This window comes from Rattus norvegicus, chromosome 13 (genome assembly GCF_036323735.1).
Source record: "Rattus norvegicus strain BN/NHsdMcwi chromosome 13, GRCr8, whole genome shotgun sequence".
NCBI lineage: Eukaryota > Metazoa > Chordata > Mammalia > Rodentia > Muridae > Rattus > Rattus norvegicus.
Genome location: NC_086031.1, coordinates 68,802,765 through 68,825,198, shown reverse-complemented (window position 1 = coordinate 68,825,198; position 22,434 = coordinate 68,802,765).

Sequence of the window (22,434 nt, the reverse complement as noted above, 5' to 3'; positions counted from 1 at the left end):
CTCAGAAGAGAGAAGTCTGCTGTGAGAGTGTGTCTCCTAGAAATGACAAAGAAGTTGCAGCCATGATACCTCAACAACATGGCTAACTAAAGGACATCTGAAAAAGCCTTCAAGTGGATCACAGGATCCCACCCCTAGACAAAGAACTGCTGGTGACTTGTGACTGCTTAGGGTAGGGGAATTAGCACCTTCCAGGGATGAGCTCTCTAGTCGATTATTCAGCCCTAAAATCACATGCAGAGTTATGCATATATGTGTAACAATGGTGATAAAAAGGAGGCAATCAACTTGAGAGGGAGGATAGAAAAGGAGAGATTGGAAAAATATAGGGAAGGGGGTGTTGTAATTATATTTTAATTTTTAAAATTCAATAGAAAAATAAAACAAGACAAAGCAAAAAAAAAAAAAAAAGAATGAAAAAACAGGATGTGAATGCTGGGGAATCCTACTGCTGGGGGAGAGGAGATAGGCAGATTCCTGATGCTCACTAGCCGGCCAGCCTAGCCCAGGAGGGAAGCCCAGCCTGAAGATAACCTTAAAAATAAGGTGAGTGGTACTCACAAAGAGCGGTACTCAAGGTTGTCCTCTGGCCTCTAGATGCACACACACACACACACACACACACACACACACACACACACACACACACACCTTCACACGGAGAAACACAAAACATAAAATTTTAAATACTAACAATTTTTAGAATAATAACAGCTTGGCCTGGATGAGGTTTAAAATTGGGAGAGTACAAAGGGAGAGAGTTTTCACAAGAGCTACTGATGGCCATAGATTTCACATAGCTCTCAAATGGGGATAAGACACAAAGGAAGCCAAGCATCAATGAAATCTCCAAACCAAGACCTAGTGAGTTGGAGGGGGCAAGGAAGAAGGTGCCTGCCATAGTTGGGACAGAAAGTATAGTTAGTATAAGGCACAAGGTGTGGGCTGGGGAGATGGCTCAGTGGTTAAGGGCACTGACGGCTCTTCCAGAGGTCCTGAGTTCAATTCCCAGCAACCACATGGTGGCTCACAACCATCTGTAATGAGATCTGATGCCCTCTTCTGGTGTGTCTGAGGTCAGTGATAGTGTACTCACATACATAAAACAAATAAATAAATATTTTTTTAAGGCATAAGGTGCCAAGAACCCAGTTTATGATAGTTTGCCTCCTCCTGTTCCCATGTAGATGTCTAATAAATGCTAACTAACATTTTTTTCCTTCTCAGATGGCAACACCTTAGAATCCTTTCTCAAACATTATAGGACCCATTCCAGAACCTCAAGGGTATACAGTGTGACAATCACAATAAAGGCATGAAAGCTGTGACAATTGCATCTTGAAGCTGACAACTAAGTGAGTTATTCACTCCTTGGTTAGCTGTTTACTGTACCCTCGGGCAAGTTCATTTAGACAGATCCTTCACTGTGGCAGAGAGTGGGGAGCCGTTCAAGGCGTTCACCAGGTGTGTTGTATGACAACAATTTCCTGTCTCAACTTCAGAGAAGAGGAAATTAACCTTAATTCTGATCTAAGCAGGATCTACTGGTGGATTCAACTTACATAGGGGTCTTTCTCTTTAATATCTAGGTTTTTGGTAAGTTTAAAACTCAGTAAGAGTCTGTGGCTCTATCTGGTCATGGAGACTCCTCCCACAGTCAACTCTCACATTTCCATCAGCCCCCATTACCTGCGCCTGTATAAACTAGGAAGTTCTGGGTGTCTGCCATAGACCCCTGATGAGAAAAAAAATAAAACAATAAATGCCCCCTGGCTTTTCATTCCTGTTTGAACTGCTGTGGTTTATGTCATTCGGGATGCGAGCTGTCAAGCCACAGGCAGCTAACTGCAGCGGAAAAGAGGCTTTAACCAAGGCAACTCAGTATGAGAGAACCATGAGACAGAGTGAGTTGTCCAGGGATGGGATGTGACCATGTGACAGTGGTCTCTGGGTGATAACAAAGGATTCTCACAGGGAAGGGGGAGCCCAAGACCCAGGGTAGCTGTGAAGCTGCCTTAGCACACTGCCTTGCTTCCCCGTGAATTCCACCTACAAACCTCCATCACTCAGCATCATCTGGGTGCCCTTCAAGCCTGACAGGTCTGACTACTCTGCCACGTGTTGAGGAACTCAGAGCAAGCAGACAGTTCAAAACTCTGCATTTGAAAACTAGAAATATAAGGCCCAAAACACATGCAAAATCTTAAGCCTTATAGAAGTTGGACAGTTGAAAAATCCAATAAGATCATGAGGAACTTTATAAATATTGAGATGCCCAAGAAAAAAAATTGTGAAAGTGAATATTTCAAACAGAATTACTTGGCGCTTCACCATGTAGAGGAGCAAACACTACATTAGGACATGAGTATGTGGCATACATTAATGGGTCCTTTGAAATGGCCTTTTACCTGTGGCCCCCTTTCCACCCATTCCAGGACACCATTTTCACACTCTGGGTGCTTTTGTCCTGTGTCTTACAATTAGGATGCAAAGTCTGCTTCTTAAGATACCAGCATCAGTACTTTGACTCCATATACCAGAAAAAAAAATCAGTTGTCCTTTGTAACCACCCTCACCTTGCTTGTTTGACTAAAATCTCTCTGCAGCCCTGCTTCCTGCTTCCACCGTTATAATCCTCTCTCTAGGTTACCAGGAGCCATTTTGCCCAGCCTTTCCCTCTTCCATCCACCCTCTGACCTGTCTTCATGTCACTGATCACTCCCAATCTCTGACTCACTCCTAGGTATAACATCTCCATTCATTAGACCAATGTCCTTCCATCTTGCTGCCATGGACCCAAGGGGCTTTGGGACAGAATAAAGATGCTCAGATCAGAACCCCAGCCACCTTCCCTGAACCCTGTGTTGAGAGTTGGAAATCCCAAGTCATATCCTCTTTATCTCAATGCTGGGCTTTACCGCCTGGTCTTTCACACTTTATAAGCAAACCGTGGATACTGCTCTCGATGTATAGAGAATTAGGGGATAAAAACGTTATCTTAAAGTAAATCTTGGCTCTCAAAGTAAATTCCTCCCCATGGCCTAAAGAGTGCAGTTTGAAACAGAAGACTCATAACTGATCATTCTGGGCTATTTCCCCTTAGGCATCAGTGCCCATCTCTGAAGCACTTTCTGGATCCCTGTGACAATTAAGAGCAGGACCTTCGAGTGTTTGGAAACGTGTATGTGACAGGCTGATTTTGAAGTAATGCTTTCAGATAGGTCATCACTATCTGTATCAACTGCAGATGAATCTATCTGAAATGGGCAAAGGTTTTAACAAGATAAAGTTTATTTCTTTTCCCTATATTGGTACAGAAGTTGGTAGTCATTGGTGTGACTATGGCTTCATAGAATGAGTTTGGCACTATTCCTTCTGTTTACATTTTGTAGAATCATTTGGGGAGTATTGATATTAGCTCTTCTTTGAGAGTCTACTAGAGTTTGATGCTAAAACCATCTGGCTCTGTGCTTTTCTTAGTTGGAAGGTTTTTAATGACTGCTTCTATTTCCTTAAGGGGTTGTTATAGGTCTGTTGTAATCAGTCACCTCATCTTGGTTTAATTTTGGTAAGTGGTACTTGTCTAGAAACTCATTCATTTCATTTATATTTTCCAATTTTGTGACTTTTGAAGCAAGACCTAATGACAGGTTGGTCAATGGAATCAAATCGAAGACTGAGAAATAAACCCACACACCTACAGATACTTGATTTTTGACAAAGAAATCAAAACTATACAATGGGGGAAAAGACATCTCCAACAAATGGTGCAGGAAATAGCCTTGAACACATTGACACAGGAGACAACTTCTTGAACAGATCAATGGCTCAGGCTTTAAGATCAACACTTAACAAATGGAACTTCGTGAAACTGAAAAGCTTCTTTTAGGTGAAGGCCACTGTCAGTAGGATAGAACAGTAGCCTATGGAATGGGAAAAAAAAATCTTCACCAATCCTACATTAGACAAAGAACAAACATCTAAAATTTATAAAGAATTCAAGAAATTAAATACCAGTAAACCAAATAACCCAATTAAAAATGGGGTACAGGGCTAAACAGAGAGTTCTCAACAGAAAGATCTCTAATGGCCAAGAAACACTTAGTCATCAGGGAAATGCAAATCAAATGCAAATGAGATTCCCTCTTACACCAATCAGAATGGCTAAGATCAAAAAACTCAAGTGACAGCCCATGCCAGCAAGGATGGGGAGCAAGGGAACACTCCTCCATTGCTAGTGGGAATGGAAACTTGTACAACCAATTTGTACATCAATTTAGTGGTTTCTTAGAAAACTAGGAATAGTTCTACCTCAAGACCCAGCTAACAACTGCTAGGCATTTACCCAAAAGATTCGCCTCCATCCCACAAGGACACATGTTCAACTATGTTCATAGCAGCTTTATTCATAACAGCCAAAAACTGGAAACAGCCCAGATGTCCCTCGACTGAAGATGGATAAAGAAAATGTAGTATATTTACATAATGGAGTACTACTCTGCTATTAAAAACAAGAGCATCATGAAATCTTCAGGCAAATGGATGGGACTAAAAGATACCATCCTGAGTGAGGTAACCCAGACCCAGAAAGACATAAATGGCATGTGCTCACTCAGAAGTGAATATTAGTCATAAACTACAGGATAGCCATGCTACACTCCACAGACAAAAAGAAGCTAAGTCACAAGGAGAACCCAAGGGAAGATGCATGAATCTCATTGAGAAGAGGAGATAAAATAGACATGAGAATGGATAGAGGGGGTGGGACCTGGGAAAGAGAGAAAATGGGGAGGGGAACAAGAAGGATCCAGTGTGGGAAGGATGGAGGGAGAGAGAATGGAATCAGTTTCAGGGAAAGGAGACCTCTTGGGGATGATCTAGAAACCTAGGACAATGGAAACTCTCAGGAATCCATGAGGGTGACCCTAGTTAAAACTCCTAACATATGGAACTTGGAATGGCTACCTTCTATAACTAGGCAAGTCCAATGGAGGAAAGGGGTCACCAACTCAGCCACCAAACCTTAGACCCACAATTTGTCCTGCCTACAAGATAAGCAGGGATAAAATTGGAACAGAAATAGAGGGAATAGCCAACCAATGACTAGCCCAACTTGAGACTCATGCTGAGAGAGAGAGAGAGAGAGAGAGAGAGAGAGAGAGAGAGAGAGAGAGAGAGGAACTTCCCTGATACTATTAATGAATGGAACCTCATGAAACTGAAAAGCTTCTATAAGCCAAAGGACACTGTCAACAGGACAAAATGGCTGTATTTGCTATGCTTGCAGACAGGAACCTAGCATAACTGTCATCTGAGAGCCTTTGCCCAACTGCTGATGGAAACAGATGCAGAGACCCATAGCCAAACATCGGCTGAGGTAGAACAATCTTAAAGATGGGGAGGAAAATCAACAGAATCAACTAACCTGGACCTCTAGGAGCTCACAGACACTGAACCATCCAGCAGAGAGAATGCATGGGATAGAACTATACCCTCTGCACATGTAACAGATGTGTAGCTTGGTCTTCATGTGGGACCCCTAATAGCAGGAGCAGGAGCTCTCTCTGACTCGGCTGCCTACCTTTGGATCCCTTTCCCCTAAGTGGACTGACTTGTCTAGCCTCAATAGGAAAGATTTGCTTAGTCCTACTGCAACTTGATAGGCCAAGGAGGTTTGATATCCATGGGAGGCCTCTTCTTAGAGGAAGAAGGGGAGGACATGGGGGGAGGAGAGGTTAAAGAGAGGGAGGGACTGGGAAGAGAGGAGGGAGGGGAAACTGTGATCTGGATATAAAGTAAATAAATTAATTAATGTAAAAGAAAAAAAGAAAAAGAAGAGAAGAAACTGCTTGAGACCAACTATTGAAGCACATAAGTTTACGGAGGGCACCTCATAGTCAAGGCTCCAGAGATCACATGCCACACAACAAGATTGATTGACCCTTTTCAAAACCAAAAGCTGCAACTTAAATGATTCGAGAATGTATATAAAGCCTGGCTAATCATCAAGCCATAAGAAATCAAGACTGTAATAACCTTCCAGGAAAACCCTAGTGCACGATGACCTCATCGAGAAATTTAACCAAATAGTCAAAGCAGCAATAATCCCAACCGTATGCAAACCGCTCAGAAAATAATGTCTAGACAGGCAACACGAGTTCTCGGCAGGAACGGCATGTTGCAGGGATACGAAAATAATGTATTCAGGCTCAGGAGATTTATTGGAGAAAATCAGGAGATAAGGTTGAAAAACTCAGAGAGAGGAAGCCAAGGAATTCTTTCTGTCTTTTTTTTTTTTTTTTTTTTTTTTTTTCCGGAGCTGGGGACCGAACCCAGGGCCTTGCGCTCGCTAGGCAAGCGCTCTACCGCTGAGCTAAATCCCCAACCCTTCTTTCTGTCTTATAAATAACTAGGACCCAATCCACGCGGTCAGATAAGACTAGTGATTTCTTATAGTGAGAGATTGTACCACTCAACTGGCCTACAAGGACATCTGTTTTTCATTAATTTTCACACACATGAAAGAGAGAGAATAGAGAGAATAAGCATCAAATTTTGCTGATGTCTTAGAAACTAGGAAGTTCCAACCATCACTACAAGTGCCTTTAATTGTAATTAAACACAGAGACTCAAGCCCTGCCACCCTCGGATGTGCTGAGTTCGAGCTGCCGTGACCACACTTGAACCAGGTATTAGTAATTATGATAATAACAGCTAATGTTCGTCAACACTTTGTGCCAGATACTGTACTAAGTAAGCCCTGGGCATGAATTACCTCCGTGGAACCTCACAGTAACTCTGCAAAGCAGACGCTGTAATCCACCTGCTTTTTAATGCTGAGAAATAAACCTGGAAGTGATTAGGTGACTTGCTCAATATCACTGAGCTACTAAGTAGTAAAGACAAGGCTTGAGTTTCTTTTTTTTATTTTTTATTTTTTTATTATTACATTTATTATATATAAGTACACTGTAGCTGTCTTCAGATACACCAGAAGAGGGCACCAGATCTCTTTACAGATGGTTGTGAGCCACCATGTGGTTGCCGGGAATTGAACTCAGGACCTCTGGAAGAGCAGTCGGGTGCTCTTAACCGCTGAGCCATCTCTCCAGCCCAAGGCTTGAGTTTCTAACTCTCTGACTGTAGCTCCTACAATGTTGTCCTACAGTGTCCTGCCCTTGGCAGACATCACTAATTGATCATTGCATTCACTTTCATGTGGCCAAGGGTAGGTTTTCTAATTTATCTAAGTATAGCACTCGGGAAGCCAATGTGAATTGATTTGGTGGGTTGGAAATAATTCCATCCCTTGTGATGACATTCCTAGTGAGGTCATCTTAGCACAGTCTTGGATTCTGACTCAGAGCTACAGGCTGTATAGGTGATGTCTGATGCTGTCACAAATTACATCCAAGCATATTCACCTGGAGTTCATATGTCGAAAGACTCCCCTAGTTTCCCTTACCAAGCTGAGCCTCATCAGTTCTGTTGGTACAGAAAAACTACAGAAGATCCAAGCCCTCCACAAGCTGTCGATATGAATTTAGCATATCTGGAGAATGGCTTGGAGGGGAAAATTGCAGAACTGACTCCAGAAAGCAGCTACAGCTTTATGCTGTGAGCTCCACATAACTAGAGTTATTTAATTAATGCAAAAGCTAGAAGCATAGCTGAGGAAGAAGCATAGAGTTGATTTGGATGTGGGAAATATTATGTGTTCCTGGGTGTTTTCTACAGCACATTAAAGGCACCTCATCTTCCCATGGAAAGCATGTTTACAGAGGCCTTCCAGGCAGGCTGTTCCCCTTTGTCACAGCTGCTATAGCCATGACTTGTCACCTTTTGCAAGTCATGAATATGTAAAGGATTGGGCAGGTCAAGAATAGAATTAGTTCCATCTCACCAATCAATTTACATCGGCCTCCTGGGAGTTATACTAAAAGACCTACCCTTGGCTTCATGAAAGCGAATGCAACGATCAATTAGTGATGTCTGCCAAGTCCAGCGCCGAGATGAGAGAAGGATATGATGGGACTCATCAGAGACTCGCTCTCTTGAAAGAGATGAAGATGCTGAAATGCAGCTTCGTGTCCTAAGGCTGACAGGACCTTAGACCTGAGAAGGCAGCAGGTATTCCGGGGACAGAGGTGAGGGCAGCACAGTTCTCTGCCTCGGCATCAGGGTAGTAAGCAGGTAGCGAGAAAAGGCGAAGTCCAGATCCTGGGAGGTTTGGGAAGCACGGGTAATGGAAAGTGAGCCATTACTAAAAGACTAAAAGCACAACCCTAAGACGGGAGGGCCAAGTGCTGGGGCCAAGGGAAAACAGTGGTAGGAGGAAGCTGGGTACTATCCTAGCGGCTCAAGATCTATCTAAAGCCAGACATAGTAGATTACCTATAATCCTAGCACTTAGAAGGCTGAGGCAAGGAAGATCATAGGTTCAAGGCCTGAGCTACACAGTGAGACTCTATTAAAAGGAGAGAGAAAATAGGTTTTCCTATAGGAGGTGCTAATAAGAGAAAATTAGTATAATTGGCTTCTGTGAAAAGCCCAGACACAGAGACCTAGACAGTATGTACTGGGACTGTGGAGAGGCAAGGGGAAACTTAAGGAGAAGGTGATACCCACACCCAGCAACTCTAGCTCCTTGGGAGAGCTGACAATGGAACAAACCCTGGGAAATTGTAGGTACTCAGCACCCATGTCTGATCTCCTTCCTGGGGCTAACTCCCCTGCTCTTACTGATCATTTTCTCTGATGTGTATCTCATGACTTCTAAGACAACCTTAGCTCCCAGGCCTGTAAAGGAACCTGTTTGTTACCTCATCCCCTGGTCCATGGTGCCTAGTACAGTTGACTTTGCTGAGACTTACTAGGGATCAGCAATTTTTTTTTGTTTTTTTGTTTTTTTTGGTTTTTTTTGCAAAAAAAAAAAAAAAAACCAAAATTCTTTGCTATGAGAGTTACCAAGATCACCTCTATCTGTAATATAGATCAGTATAGATTCTATACTAAGCTGGAGTCTTAAAGTCAGACACCATGTTTTGTGTCTTATTTCATCATGGGAATTGGTCTTTTGCCAGAAGGTGGAAGCTAGCCAAGGAAGGCTCTGTTCCTGGGCTTCTGGATGAGAAATGTTCTTCCCCAAGGCCAAATTTCAAGTACTTCTGTGGTTAACTTGCCAATTTCCCCCCTCCATGGTTCAGTTGCTTTTCATTCCTAGCCACGTTTTGAGCTACATAGGTAGAATGTACATCTGAAAACTAACCTGGTCCTCCAGATGATTCTACAAAATAAACACTTGGGTGCTTGCTTGAATGACATGGACCTGGTGACTTTCTCATCCAAATTGACACCTTACTTAATTATCCTAGACAGGAGAAAATCTACCTTGAATATATTGAGTTTACAGCTGCCTTTCCTGTCAAGGAATATCTTATGAGACCCCTGTGTCAGGTGCCATGTAGGTGCTTAGAATCATAACTATGACTGACGTTTGTTGAGTCCGCCTCCATTTGGGTACTTCCCAAATCTGGGTTCTGAAATCAACCCTGTGTTAGTGCTTTATTGCTGTGACAGAATACCCGAGAGAAAGAGAAGAGCAAGAATGTTGGTTGGCTCGTGGTTTGAAGGACACACGGTCTATCCTAATCAGGAAGATTTAGCTGTGAATGGCTCTTTGGCCTTGAGAACCAGCGACTCATACATAACATCTCTGTGATACTGGACCACGTCTGCTCTGTCTTTGAAAGGCTATATCTTCTAGCCTGGCCCCATGTCCTGAAAGGTTCCACAAATGCCCAAAATGGTGCCACCAACAGGGGACTAAATATTCAAATGCATGAACCAGTGGGGGCAGAGTTAACAAATTCTACCAGGAAACATAGAAAGGGATTGAAAACCTTTAAGCAATGAGCTTATCCCTTTCTTCTCTCCGGCCTCGTTATCTACTTGGCGAGACCCTTACTCTCTGGTTCTCATCTTCTGGCTTGCAATGAACATTCACCCTTGCCACTTTGAGAAAACTCTTCTCACTCAGCCTCACCATCAACATCAACTGGCCCCGAGGCTGACTCTCCCACTGTGATTGGTCAGTGGATGAGAATTGAACTTTGAGCCAGAGTATTGAGGTCAAAAGCAGAAAATGGGACTCATCTAACATCCTCAGTGAGGGCTCTCAGGCAAGAAAGGCCCTTGTTGCACAACTGGACTGCTCTGGTGTGCCCAGACTCAGTCCTTGGGTAGAGGCACTGACTTGGGTGTTGGTAGTCCACACTGTGCCTCTCACATAGGACCAAACTCTCCGAAACATGTTCTAAATATGTAGAGGAAGGAAGGTAGACCCTCTAAAGCAGTGGAAAGGGCTCTCGAGCCGACTCCACAGGTAAAGGCCCTATAGGCAAGCCCAATGACAGAGCTCAACCCCCGGACCCCACAGAGCGACAGGAGAAAGCCAACACCAGCAACTTGTCTTTTACCTCCAAACACACTATTGCATGGACATGCCTACACAGAAAAATAAACAAATAAGCAAACAAATAACCACAGGAAGCAACAACAAAGGTCAGTGGAATTTCAGGATTTTTTTCTTTAAAAAAAAAAAAAAGAAAAGAAAATCATAGGGAAAAGATTCAACTGAGAAAAGGATGAACTAGAAACCTGAGCCAGTCTGAAGACAACGCTGAGGAGGCCTTGGTGAGCTGAAGAAGCAGCACGACTTGTTGCAGGCCAGCGAGGGAAAGGCTGTGAGGCCCTGTCTCTATACAAATAAAATAAATCTTAAAAATCCTCGATGATTATCTACATATAAAACTGACTCTTCTCTATAAACATATGTTTAATAACATTGACTTATCTAAAATCCTTTTCTTGTTATTCAATAGTCATTTTTAGGGTGTGTGTGTGTGTGTGTGTGTGTGTGTGTGTGTGTGTGTGTGTGTGTGTGTGTGTGTGTGTGTGTGTTTTAATATAGTGTTTCTATATATTTCAAATAATGGGTCCGAACAATTGCACCAAGTGTGGCCTTTCAAATGGGGGATATATTATAAATTTAGAAGTATTTAGCCTCTATTGGGTTTTGTTCATGAATAAATTAAAGTTTTACCTTTAAAAAACTAAAAAAGACCGAAGAAATGTGGAAAGATAGGCTGTACAGACTGGCAGAGCTCGCCCGAGTGAACTATGCTGTTATGCAGCCAGAGCCAGCAGGTGGCGCTAAAGTAGAGGCAGCGGAAAATGGTGTCTGCTGGTACGGCAGGTGCCCACCAGGAAGAGGGCCTCTCAGTTCCACAGGTGTGGCTGAGAGGCAAAGGCTTGAGAAGTACTTTGGTCTTCACGTCCCTGAACATCGTTCTCTGAGTTGTAAACTAAAATGCATGTTCTATAGTCTCACCGTGACTAAATTCCCCGGCTGGCTTCTGGTTTGCTTTATAAACAAATGGCTCTGGTATTACGCAATGCTAGGTGTCGCTGACCTGGGGGAAGGAAAAGAGCTGTTTGCTTCCCATTTTATGAGTGAGGGCAATTTCATAGTGTGACCCCCGTGTGTAAGAGCCTCACACCGCGCCTTGCACCCAGCACCTCCACGGCCTCCTTGGCTTCCTTCCTTCACTCTGTTCACTTCACAGCCCCCTTGTCTATTTCTTGGTTGTCCCCTGTCCATCTGAAATGAAGCTCTTGGCCCTGGGAAGCCAGCAACCCCTCTGGCCAGAGATCATTTTGTCCTTCAGCCTTTGTTGTTCCAGATTTCTCGCTGTGCGGCCTCAGCAGTTGCCAGAGGCCACCCTAGGAGCTGGGATCTCAGGGCACAAGTAGAGTATTATGCTCCTGGGGGCAGCATCCTCCTCACCCCCACACAGGCTCCAACTGAGCAGGCGTGTTCATACTTGTGTACACACACACACACACACACACACACACACACACACACACACACACACCACCTGAGATACTCCCTTCCTCATAACCTGTTTCTCATCTGCCCAGGAACAATCTCCAATTCCCCTTTCCTGCCTGTTCTAATCAGCTTCGCCTGTGGGCCTTGGCGTCCCTGAGTATGCAAGCCAGAGGTCTGCACAGTTGATCAGATTGTAGGGAACAGTATGTTTCTTCCCCTGCTGCGGCTTGTTTCTTCAAGGGCCAAGGCCAGCCAGCTGAGCTGTCTTCCTTTTGCCCTCCTTCTCTCTCTCTTGCATGTGGCCCAGCTTCAGCTGATGTCTAGAAAAGTATGACTCTCCCGGAGCTTGTGCTTCAGAAGAATCACTGGAGGGAGACAGGGTGCTGCTTATCCACGTTGCCAATGTGGACCAAGCCCATGTTGAGGAGGAAGGCGGGTTGCGGTGGTTCGCACCGCAGAGTTTGGCCAGAAATCTAGTTTTGCTGCCACTGGGCTTTTGCCTAAACAGAACAGGTTTTTCTCTGGTCAGTCAGGCTGCCATGAACTTGTGGTTCCTTTAAGCAGTAAACACCATGGTGGTTTTCAATCTGCACGCTGGCGCCTCTTCCTCGTTTCCTTTCAAACTGCAGTTTGAAAGATTGGGAAGCAAGGGCTGGAGAGAAGGCTCGGAACTGAGCGTGCTCTTGCTCTTGAGGGCCAAAGTCTGAGACACAAGTGGTATCTCCAGGGGTCTAGGTGGGGTTTATTTTCTCTGCTCCTTAAAGAATTAAAAGGCAGGGGAAAAAAATCTCCAGGTGGACAGGTAGCCACAGATAAATCTCAAACACAGCACATAGAATCAGTAGTTGAAGGAAGGCACACGGAGGGGTGGGGTGGGGTGAGGAGACACACAGAACAGACACACAGAGAAAAAGACCCCTGGCTTTGCGGAGAACCTGAAAACCCATTCTCTTCTAGAGGACTGGGATTTTTAAGTCTTTTTTTTTTTTAAGATTTATTTATTTATTTTTATACAAGTACACTCTAGCTATCCACAGACACACCAGAAGGCATCAGATCCCATTACAGATGGTTGTGAGCCACCATGTGGTTGCTGGGATTTGAACTCAGGACCTCTGGAAGAGCAGTCAGTGCCCTTAACCACTGAGCCATCTCCCCAGCCCGATTTTTAAGTCTTTGAAGGCTCTTCCTCCCCTCATTTAGGGTTGGTCAGTTTGAAGAAAGATCGTACGGTTGACTAGCCTACAACTATTGAGCAAACACAGCCTGATCTAGCCATGAACTCACTGAACCAGTCCATCAACCGAGGGCCTACTAGCAGGAGAAAATACCCACAAGGCCTTTTTTTAGCTGCCAGGCTTTTGTCTCAGATCAGGAGAGTGAGGAAGAAATCTCAGAAGCTCACCATTTTATTAACCAGTCATGCCCCCTCTCCCTGTGTCTGCCTAACGAGGATGCTGCCTAACTCCTAGTCCCTCGAAGCCATCCCTGTAACTACGTTTCTGGGGGATCTGAGGCACGCTTTCTTATGGCTTCTGTGGACGCCAACATGGACATGGCGTGCGCATACATACATGCTGGACAAAACACTCATACACATAGAACACATTAAATAAAGCAAACAGAAAATTATAACGTGGCAAGATGGAGTAGCCATGATAAGAATAGGTCCTGCACGTAAAAAAAAGTTTTAGATAGTGTTTACTGAGCCTCCTGGTGTTACCAGGCAATGGGTTCCTTCTTTTATTTCTTAGATTCGTCATTAAAAAAAGGACTTAAAACGGACTCACTAAGAAGCTTGAAGACAATTTTAAGAGCACACGACAGAAAACAACAACATAGACAAACAGTAAACCCTGCCTGCTGTGGAGGAAGGATACAGAAAAGAGGAAGAAAGCTCTTGAGCTCGGCTGGTATGAGCAAGAGAGGTCATGACGTACCCACAAGGTAACAGGCAGGTATAGCCAAGGGGAATGGCTTCAGAGAACATGAGAGAGAGTCAAAGCCCCAGGGGAAAAAATGCTTAGGCCCTAGCCAAGATAAGAAAGAAAAAGACAGCAAAGCAGAGAAGGAGGAAACTAAACCTTCCTGGGTTAAGATTCGGGAAAACGAGCTGACTCAGCAGAATTGCGGGGCTGCCCCTCCTTTAAGGGACCATGGCGTGGGCCTGGTTTTAGGGAAAGCGGAGTATATTATCACATTAACGGATCATTCTTCCACCCATCTTCTTGGCTGGTTGTTGGAGAAGGCACGATCTTTCTGACCAGCTGACTGACAGGCCCAGCTGAATTAAACCCGAAGAAAGGAAAGTAGAGTATGAAATGTTCTAACCTCTGGAGCACGTCAGAGTGTAATGCCTCCCTCCACCCAGGGCCGGAAGTACTCTATTCTTTCGGACAAACTTTAAGAAGTGGAAAAGCTGATGCCTACTAGGGAAACAGGAAGTAGGACCCAAAGCTTCAGTGGCCTTGGAGCTACTGAAACATCCCTCTTCGGGAGCGGAAGTCCAGAAGTGATTTTAATCACTTAGGAGAGGAGCTGAAACTATGGTGTAGATAGAACCCATTTCTACCGTGAAAGTCCAAAGCTGTTTACCAGACGGTATCTGGACTAGGTTTCAGTCCTACTCTTGCAGACAGCTTCTAGGAAGAAGTACTCATTTAGAGGAAGCCTACTGAGGAACCGGGAACGAGAATTCTCTCCTGGCATTCTTGGCCCACAGCCGCGGGTCCCTGCCACTGCTGCCCTTGGGGTCCCTGCCACAGCTGCCTAGTTGGTTTTTATCGGCTGTCTTCATCGTCTGGTCCGTGCCTTCTTCAACTTTGTTCTTTCCTTTCTTTTTCTTGGCAGCAACAGATAAGAAGTTGGCTTCGGGGCAGTCCATGAAATTTTTCCATCTTATTACCCTAGTATTAAAATAAATGTTTTCAATAACAACACTGAAATGTTAATAATTAAAGCCATGGCTATGTTTACCCCTAGAGGGAGATGGAGTCACTTTGTCTACATCGAATGTTCCAGGAATTGAAGCGAGGTGACTTAGGAATAGAGACTATGAGAATGGCCTTCCGAGGATTGTGAGTGTAGCCGAGGTAGGCTTGCCTCTTGAACCCATCCAGGTCAGCTCTCTTTACCTTTTGCTGATGATGGTGATTCCTCATCCTAGATAAGCATCCCTCCTATCTTCCCCAGCATTAAACCTTCCTGTTAAGAAAGCGCCCGACACCCGTAACTCATATCTTGTGTTAACAAAGGAGAAAAGAATTCATGGTTGTAATCCTAAGGGGACTTGAAAATGACCTCACAGCAGCCATGTTCAGTGGATGAAAAATGGAGGCTCTGTGGCAGGGCAGAGCTGAGCGAGCAAAACTGCTCCTTTAAATCCTGGAAGGGAGTCCTCCTTCTGCGCCCTTAGCTGCTGGTTCTGCAGTATGCGGATCCTGGAATCGAATTGTAGCTAATGCCTGTACCTGGACAGAGCTCGCTGCATGCTGTGGGACCCATCCTGAGAATTCAGGAGTGAGAGACAGAGGAAGGATAGAAAAAGTGCTTAGACATTTATGCTGATGTTCTGCCAAACCATTGGTGACTTACGGGCTACACAGCAGAAGTCCATTGGCTGAGCAGCAGATACAGGTATCCGCCATGAAATAGCTACCTGGGATTCCAACACTTACTTTGAGTTTGGACTAATCAGGGGTGTCCAACCCTTCTGTCGGTGTGACATGACATTATAGTCTGTGAATGTGAGAGACCACAGTCACAGCTATGCTGGGACATGTGCAGTCCGAGGGCGATTGGTTGAACTTGCCTGGGAGAGTTTTTGCAATTAACCTACATTGCCCAGGTAACCCAGGGCAAGTATTAGCATCGTCTTCATAATCCTTTGCACTAACTCTGGGGTAGATTCTGAACTTGGGAGCAGAACAGCTGGGTCTGTGTCCCCTTTAACTTTTACTGCTGCTGACCATTGTCAAGTCCAGGCTGAAAAGGAGAGGGTTTCCCCACCCCACCCCCCCTGCAGGTAGACATGTGTGTGTTAGTACCTTAAGTACCACATTCAAAGCATGTGTTCTAGCACCTCCATTCTTCTTCTAGGCTGTGCCATCTAGGTTCTAAAAGCCACAGACTCCAGGGCTGCAGATATAATGACAGCTCTGAGGAGAACCAGGGAAGAAACACTTCTGTGTGAAACATACATGTTAGGGATCAGACCGGATTTCTGCAAGTCAGGTGTGGAAACTAGGCTGCTGGGGGTAAAGGAAACAGGAGTGCTCTCACCAGTTGGCATGGGGCTGACCCGGTGGTGGAATGCGGAACAACCATGAGCACCACACAGCTCGTGCGATGCTGGAACACCCCCAAACTCCTCTCACACATCCCTGTCCTCTGATTGCCCCTCTGCTGGCCCTCCAGCGGTCCACTGTCTTGTCTTTTAATGTTTCTGCTGGTTTGACCAATGGCCTTTGTATAGCTTTCTACTTAGACTTTGCCAGGCAGAGCCTAGCTCACTAACCAACAGTGCAAGCTGTTAGTCATAGATCTCTATCTTGTTTGACCGTAACTTCAGCACTCTCCTTACACACACACACACACACACACACACACACACACACACACAGGCACACAATTAATGTGCGTCAGAAGTTAACTTTAAAGGGCTGGAAATGAAGCATGATGGTTATGTGCAGCGAAAAGTAAAGAAAAGAAAAGAGAAGAGAAGAAAAAAGAAACATGTAAACTCTAAAGTTTCATTTGAACTCTGCAATCAATAGTCAGGCTACAGATAGACGGTAAGCACAAAGATACCAACATAAAAGTAAGAACTCGAACTTTAACATTTTGCATGTAAAATGAGTCTAGTAAAACTGGGACATGACAGTCCATAATATTTTTTACTTATTTTATAATGTGTCTGGGTATTTTGCCTACATGTATGTCTGTGCACCACATGCACATCGGACCAGAAGAGTGTGTTGGATCCCCTGGGACTTGAGTTACAAACATGAGAGCCACCATGTGGTTGCTGGAAATTGAACATGGGTCCTCTGGAAGGTCCTCTAGAAGAGCCATCAGGTCCCGGCAAATACATTGTTTATTAAGAAAAAGAAAACTTCAGACTCTTTCCATGAAGACAGGAAAATCTGACTCTGTGTTCAAATGGACGGGAGGAGCAGTGTCTAATAAGGCGAGTGTCTGCAGGAGCCAATGCCTGTACTTGAGAGCCAACTCTTTCCCTTAGTTGCTGTAGGGCTATAGGCTGGTTTCTCAGCTTGTGCGTGTCCTGGTTCCTTGTTTGGGAAATACAGCTAGGAGTGGCATGGCTCTCGGCATTGTTTTGATGGCTGAATGAGTCAAATGGGAACGCTTAGTTCAGTGCCTGGCACTCGGCTCTCTGAGTATTTGCTACATAGTAATTAGTAGTCCGAGCATTGGAGTTAAGGGCACTTGTGGGCTTAAAATTTCGACTCACTACAGTAGAGTCAGAACAACATAAACCAAACAAAACAAAAACCCGTCCTGCCCCTGTAGTGTGTTGGTTACTAAAAATTAACTCCTTATCCAAATGGTGAAAGGGGCTCTTGCTAACAGACTCCCCTTTTCGTACGCCCTCTCCAGAACTGTCCTGGGATGTGTGAGATACCTGTTGATACCTACAAGGAAACACAGATAAATCACCTCACAGCTGCAGCTGGCTTACAAAACCAGAGACGGGTCCATTTTCTCAGGACTCCATATGCTCAAGGTGATTTGGAACCGGTTATAATGAGTTTGTAGCAATGTACTAGTGGTAATGAGCAACTTTTTCTTTTCTTTTTGGTATTTGGCTTTGGTTAAATGCTTGAGTAATTAAAGGGCATGCTTTTCTGGGTCCCTGGGGCGGATGCCAGCTCTCCCCTGCTCAGCATGAATAATTTGCTATATGACAAGAACGTATCTAATTCCGATAATAGCACAGTAGCCTAGGTGCTCTGTCTTCCTCATGCTGAGGAGAACGACTGAGACTCCAAGGTCACGTGACTTAGGATTATACTACTAATTATAGGCTGGAGACTGAGTTCAGACATGCTCGTCAATGCCTGGACCCTGCTTCCCAAGCGTCTCTGTATCTGTGGGAATTACTGAGACCCTGCCTCAGCTCTTGCCAAGACCCATGGGTTCCGAGCAGGGGATCAGGGTGGAATATTCTGCTCTCTGAAATTTCTATTGGCTCAACCCTAGCTGGAAACTCAGAAGCTAAGCCAAGGAGTTTTGGACGTGTTGGTTATAACAGTAATGGGGGGTAGGGGAGATAGACAATGGCCCAGCGGCTGGAATGAAGCCACGACGTACTCTCCCCTGTGCCCCCAGTGCTCAGGCCTGGAACAGCTCCCTACCCCACTCCCTTCCTTCCTTCCTTCTGCCCCCTCCTCTAATGAATGCTATTACCTCTCAGATGCAAACATGGCCTCTCCTGCCTCCCTTCTTTTACCAAAAAAAAAAGTCTTATATAAACAAAACAAGCAAACAAACAAACAATAAAACTCTCAATTAACACATATTAGGTCACCCAGGGAAGCATGAATAACTGTTGTTGGAAGTTTTTATTGACTACAAATTCCTTAGGCAAAGATTGTGTCTGACTTGCCTTTTTCTAACTAGCATTTAAAGAATCAATTCTTATGTGTTTGTATGAAAAAGATTCAGAGGAGAAACATTAACACATGGGTGGGGTGGGGGAGACTTATTTATAGTAACAGTGTTTCAAAGCATTTAAAAATAAGTTATACCAAACCCAAAATATTTTTGCTGAACACCTGTCCCCGCCAGCGGGGGCCCAGTTATTCAGGGTCCCGAAGGGGCGCTACCCTTGGGCCTAAATGGGGGGCGAGAGAAGAAGGAGACCAAGCAAGATTCTGTTGTCAAGGTCTAGTTTATTGGGATGAACGTTACAGCTTTTAAGGCTTTCAGGTAGAGGGAGTGACCTTTGTGAAATATGAAGGAGGGGGGAGATGAGGGTATAGGCAGTGATAGCTGGAGGCAACGAGGTCAGGTGATGAGGTCAGGTGGTGGAGACACTGGGTGTAGACTGAGGAAATAACTGGTATCTGCTCGAGCTGAGGCATCCCTCGGATGTTATCTTCCTGTGCCGTAAATTCATGGGAGAGGCTTTGTCCAACAATCTTAAGACTTATGGCAGTCATCTTAGGGGTGAGTGTCTGTGGCCAAACAGCCCAGATTGACCTAGCCACTTTGAGCCAAGCAGTTCAAAAAGCGGCTAGGCCCAAATCCAATATGGCTCCGTGCAAACACCTATGACATCTCAGATCTGGGGAAATCTTTGTGTTTGATCTCATTCCCTTTTCACTTCTACTTCCTTCTAGAAATTCTCTGGTTGCTAGGGGACCTTCTAGATATGTAAAATTGGTCGTAGGAAAAACGGTAAGAGATGCTGCGAAGAAACCAGACTGAGCAAATGCATGCACGTCTGCCAGGTGGCTGGGATGGGCGGTGAGGTCCAGGTCACGGGGCCGTGGCTTCAGTGAGGAGCTCCAGAAGCCAGAGGTTGTCCTGAAGATTATGGTTCTGTTACTGTCGTTAGGGAACAACTTCTTTCTGATTCCCCAGCTTTGGGATGCTTTTCCCTTTTCAAAACAATCTTAAAACCATGCAGCTTCAAGGGAACCTTAGTGAGGAAGCTTCTGTGTGGGTCTTAGTGTTTGGAGACAATGGTGAGAAAAAGAGAAAGGTGTAGATAGATAGATCTATGGAGAGCACCTGGGTGGCAGGGAGAAGGAGGTCTCTGCAAAGCTGCTCCCAAAGTCCAGTGTTGGCGGCTTTATGAGAAACGTCACTCTGGCAAGGGAATAAATTCATTTCTCAGAAAGGAATTCACAGAAGCCCTAAAGAGCCCCAACCTCACATTTGCATGGAAAGTCTCATTGTTCCAATGCATTGAGTGCCCTCAGAGGACCTCTGACCCACGACAAAGGCATTCTGTGAGCCAGAGGGCTCTTCCTCCACCTCTACTGAGTCACCTCACGTAATGGTTAAGCTTGACTGTCAGCTGGATGGGACGGTGATGGAAATTACTAAAGCATGCAGCTAGGTGTGCCTGGGAGGGTGTTTCAAAAGAGGATTAAATGGATGTGGGCAGCGCCATGTGGCACGCTGGGACTCAGACGAGTAAGAAAGAAGGGAAACAGCCCACAAGCCAGGCATTCTCTCTCTGCATCCTGGCCTCCATGTGAGCTGCTGTGCCTTGCTCTCTCTACCACAATGAATTGAAATCATAGAGCGTTGGAGCCCAAAACAAAGACTTTCTTCATAAGCTGTGCCCATTATTTTAATACATCTGTAAGAATAGTGTGTGTTGGTTCCAGAGAAGGGAAGTTGTGTCTGTGACTACCTTGCCATATGGTCAAAAGCATTTGCAATGGTTCATGGGAGAGAGTTAGAATGCCTCAGAAGAGCAGGCTGGGGACACCCTGCAATACTCCGAGCAAAGCTTTAATGGAAGACTCTGCCGAGAGCTCAGAACACCTGAACGTGGATAACAGTGTGGACACTGAAGACCACCCATGACATTTCTGATGATTCAGAATGAAGACTCTCCTGGGAATTTGGCAAGTGAACATTTGTGTTGAACTGGGGCAAAGAACTTTCCTATTATATATTCTGTCTTTGCCGTGAGACCATAGTTGGGTGGAGTTTAGAGACAATGAGCTAATGAAGCTAGCAAAGGAAATTCAAAAACACACGGTGATGGGGTGGGGGATTTAGCTCAGTGGTAGAGCGCTTACCTAGAAAGCGCAAGGCCCTGGGTTCAGTCCTCAGCTCCGGGGTGGGGGGGGGGGGGGACACACTACAGTGTTTAGGCGTGGCCTTGGCAAGGCTGGCCACCCTTAACCTGCCTTCTACTGGAAACAGAGAGAAACAGAGCAGAAATGTTTGAACACTTGTAGCTTTCCAATGATACCAGATCATATAAGGTTAAGGACAAAGAAGATGCGGGGAATGTTATTTAAAAGAACCTGAAGACAGACACAACGCATACGAGAAACATTACGCGGATGGGGCGGGTTTTATTTATATACTTAGTATTTAGAAAATTTATGTGGGGGCTGGAGAGATGGCTCAGCAGTCAAGAGCACTGTCTGCTCTTCCAGAGGTCCTGAGTTCAATTCCCAGCAACCACATAGTGACTCACAACCATCTATAGTCAGGTCTGGTGCCCTCTTCAAGCAGGTGGATGTATATGCAGCAGAGCACTCATACATTAAAAAAATTTTTTTAAAAAAGGAATATGTATGTATGTAACAACAAAGAAAAATGAGGCCATGAATTTGAAAGCGAGCATAGAGGGGTAGTATAGGAGAGAGAAAGAAAGAGAAACATGATGTAGTTGTATTATAATCTCAAAAAAATTATTAAAATTAAAAAAACACTTTGATATAGAACTTGGGTGAGGGAAGACCCACGCACTTTACATAGAGGAAACGCAGCCCACTCATCTCAGAGTCAAGGGTGTACATCTTAAAAATTTATTTGAGGCCTTTAATTCCAGCCCTTAGAAGGTAGGGGAAGTTCGGGCTCAGTGAGTTTGAAGCCGGCTTCTATATAGTGAGTCCCAGAACAGCTAAGATGACATAGAGAAACCCTGTCTCAAAAAAGCCTAAATAAATAAATAGCTTTTTTGAAGTATTTTCCTTCAAGAAGAGGACTCCAGGACTCCTTGGTTAGAGTCACCTAATAAATATAATATGAATAATTTCCTGCATTCAGCCATTCTGTCATCAAGGAGTCACTGTAGCTGTGATCTTGGGGAGGGGGGAGCAAAGCTACTTCTTGAGCTGGCAGCAAACCTTGATATCATCCCACGATGCTGGTTTCCCAGGCAAGCAAAATACAGGAGTCAGAGTCATAAAGGCTTCCATCAAGATGTCAAAGAAAGACCAGGAAAGTCAAGCGTAAGATTACAATCTTTGCAGTCAGTTGCTGGGTGGCCAATGCATATTTATAAGCCAAAGATAGGACCGGAATCTCAGGATGTCAGAGATTCCAGGAATGGGGAACATCTTCTAGCAAGGCTACACGCAATGGGTGGAACCAGCCCAAGAGGAAGCCCTGTAGTTGTAAAGAACAAAGCTGTGGAAACTGGAAAGAACCCAGATGCCCTTCAACAGAGGAATGGATACAGAAAATGTGGTACATCTACACAATGGAATATTACTCAGCTATCAAAAACAACGAGTTTATGAAATTCGTAGGCAAATGGTTGGAACTGGAAAATATCATCCTGAGTGAGCTAACCCAATCACAGAAAGACATACATGGTATGCACTCATTGATAAGTGGCTATTAGCCCAAATGCTTGAATTACCCTAGATCCCTAGAACAAAGGAAACTCAAGACGGATGATCAAAATGTGAATGCTTCACTCCTTCTTTAAATGAGGAAAAAGAATACCCTTGGCAGGGAAGGGAGAGGCAAAGATTAAAACAGAGACTGAAGGAACACCCATTCAGAGCCTGCCCCACAGGTGGCCCATACATATA